This window comes from Tenrec ecaudatus, chromosome 2 (assembly GCF_050624435.1).
Source record: "Tenrec ecaudatus isolate mTenEca1 chromosome 2, mTenEca1.hap1, whole genome shotgun sequence".
Classification (NCBI taxonomy): domain Eukaryota; kingdom Metazoa; phylum Chordata; class Mammalia; order Afrosoricida; family Tenrecidae; genus Tenrec; species Tenrec ecaudatus.
Genome location: NC_134531.1, coordinates 197,828,649 through 197,831,995, shown reverse-complemented (window position 1 = coordinate 197,831,995; position 3,347 = coordinate 197,828,649).

The following is a 3,347-nucleotide window of genomic DNA, read 5'->3' as shown; positions in this document are numbered from 1 at the left end:
ATAGACACATGGAATCCAGGACCTAACCCCCCCACCCCCCAGGAATAGTAATGGGAGTAGTGATATCATGAGGGTAGGGGGATGCTGGGGAAATAAGGGGGAGAAAAAGGAAACTGATCACAAGGAGTGATGTATAACACCCTAGCCCAGGGAGAGAGAAAACAGAAACATAGGTGAAGGGAGACAGCAGACTGTATAAGATATGAAAGTAATAATACTTTATAATTTATCAAGGGTTCACGAGGGTGGGGGAAGGACAAAAGAGGAGTTGGAACCTAGGGCTCTAGTAGAAAGAAAATGTTTTGAAAATGATGGTGGCAACATATTTACAAATGTGTTTGATACAATCAATGTATGGATTACTATAAGAGATGTACGAGGCCCCAATAAAATGTTTTATTGAAAAATAAAAAACCAAGAGACTTGGCCAAGATGACGGCCAGATAGTTAGCTCATGCCTGGAGCTCTGTGAGAAGTGGTGAGATTTGGGGGCTGAGTAGGGGTATCAAGTCTGTATGTCAATTTCCAAGACAACTCAGAGCACTTCTCTGAACCAGAAGTTGATTTTGATCCCATCACCTGCACTACCTGCAGACACCCATGGTCTCTTTTGTGACAGGGCACTCGCTCTGCCTCGATCAGAGCCACAGGCCAGCCAGTGTACAGCAGAGACTTCCACCCTGCCTCGGTGCTCTGCACAGATCCTCCAGCCAGATCCCCTGCCCCAGGCGTGCCTGCCCCATCTTGGTGCTCCTCACAGACCCTCCAGCCAGCCCCTCCCCCTGTCCTCCCAAGAGGCTCATGCCCCGACCCCACAGGGCAACCAAGTGTATGGCAAAGGCTTCTGCCCTGTCTTGGTGATCTATGCAGACTAGCCATCCTGATCCCCCCCCCCCAGAGATCTCCACCTAGAGGACCCCACCGATGTCTGCACTCCCCACAGTCCTGCCAGCCACCGCCCCTCCCCACATACACAGAGGAACCACCACATACATGGAGGTTCCCATCCTTCCACAGTGCTCTGGGTGCCAGTTGTCAGAAATGTCTGTCAGAAGTTACTGCAGCTGCAGCATAGGGAACCAAGCCTTTGGGGCTTGTCTACTGCATTCTCCCTTCTTCCTACTCAATCCACTCTTCCCCTTCTGTGCCCCCAGCAGTGTATCTGCATGCTAATAGAAATAATGATTCCTCCCTCCCACCTGCCTACTTGTGGTAAGTGCCCCTAGCCAGGAAGAGATCACCCAATCCCCAAGCCATTCCATGCATTCAGGCAAATACTTTCTATCAGACTGCAGTGTGCACAACTGAAAACAGCCCCTAAGGAGATATGAGGGTAGCTGAAGCTGAAAATATGTCTCAGGTGAGAGGGAAACATCAGCAGGACAAAGGTGAAACACAACCCCTCAAGGCAGTTGGCTATAGGCAGGCTACAGAAACATCAACACCAACTTCCCAAAGAGAGAGCCCAGGGCTCTGAGACACCAGGGAAAATGGCACCTGGTTCCAATAAATTGACTGAAAATAAGCTGCTTCCACAGTTTCAACAAGAAAAGAGAAACAAAATCCAATGTCAGAGGACCACAGGGACCCAACGGCAGTCATAGAAAAGGCAGAGGTTGACCTTCCACAGAAAATCTTCAGAATGCTGCTTAGAGTCATACAGGACATGAAGGAGGCATTACAGAAAAAGAATGACATGATAGAGGAGATAAAGATCATGCACCAAAGGGAAATACAAGAGCTAAGGAGTGAGGTAACAAAAACTAATAGCAAACTCACAGACTTCACCCAGTGAATGGAGGAGGCATAGAACCCAACCAGTGGTCTAGAGGACTCGTAAGCAGAAAAGTCTAACAAGTCCATCCGAGAAACTGAAGAAAACATCAGAGCTATGTCAGATGCAATGAGAAGGAACATCAAAATGATTGGGTTACCGGAGGAAGGCACATCAAGGAAAACAACATCCAAAATAGAGATGGAGTGCTTGGAGGAAAACTACCCTAGTTTAATTAATGAAAACCAGGCAACCATCAAAGAGGCTGAAAGAATGCCAGCTTGACTGAATCCTAAGAAGTTACCAAGACGTAATCATTGTTAAACTATGCAATTTTGAGGAAAAGAAAATTATAAGAGCAGCTAGGGAAAAACAGGCAGTCGCATATAAAGGCAAGCAGATAAAAATATTCTCAGACCAATCAGCGGGCACTATGTAGAAGAAGAGAAGGTAGAGCAACATATTCTGAAAATTGCAGGAAAATAACGCAAACTCAAGAATACTGTATCCAGCCAAATTATCTATCAAAGTTGATGGAGAAGTGAGAGTCTTTCCAGAAAATAAGAACAATCTCAAAAAATATGCTAAACGGAACCCAGCACTACAAAAGATCCTCATCAACCCAGTATGGCCAGAAGAACAACACTCACCAAGCACATAAAAGTACCCCCACACAGAACAACTCCACCCATAGTCCATCAAAGGGAAAAAAAAGCCCCCAAGATAACACTGGCTCAAAGTTAGAAATTAGGCAAGAATGAACCACAAACACATATATGCAAAACCCACGGAAAAGAAATTGAGGTAGGAAAACACCCAACACAAGAGGGATAAAATGACATCAAAGTCCACACATAGATATAATAACCCTGAATATCAATGGAATTAACTCAGGCCTTAAGAGACAGACAATAACAGATTGACTTGCGATCTGCTGCCTACAGGAGACACATCTCAAGATTACAGACAAAAGTATGCTGAGAATCAAAGGTTGGAGAAAAACATACCCAGCAAATAGCAATTAAAAAAAAGCAGGGGTTGCAATCCTAATCTCAGATAAAATTAACATCAAAGTGCAAACCATAAAAAGAGATACGGAGAGCCACTGTATAATGCTTAAGGCAACCATACACCAAGAACCACTAAGCATTTTGAGTATTTACAAGCGTTTAGAAGAATATGTCAATCAAGCACTCCAAAGATGAAAAAGAAATCACTACCTCAACGATTATAGTAGGTGACTTCAATACACTGTTCTTTGAGAAAGATATACCACTGGGGAAGAAACTCAAGGAGGCTAACGATCTAAACATTACAATTAGATGATTTGACCTGATAGATATCTAGTGTTCTCCACCAAAATACAAAAAAACTTCATTTGTTTCAAGTCTACATGGCACATATTCAAAGATAGACCACATGCTAGGGCATAAGCCAAATCTGCATAAATTTAAGCACATTGATATCATATAGACCTCTCTCTATGACCACTGTGCATTAAGACAGGAAATCAACAAAAGGAAGATGAAGAAAATAAGAGCAAACACTTGGAGGATGAATAACTCTCTTGCAG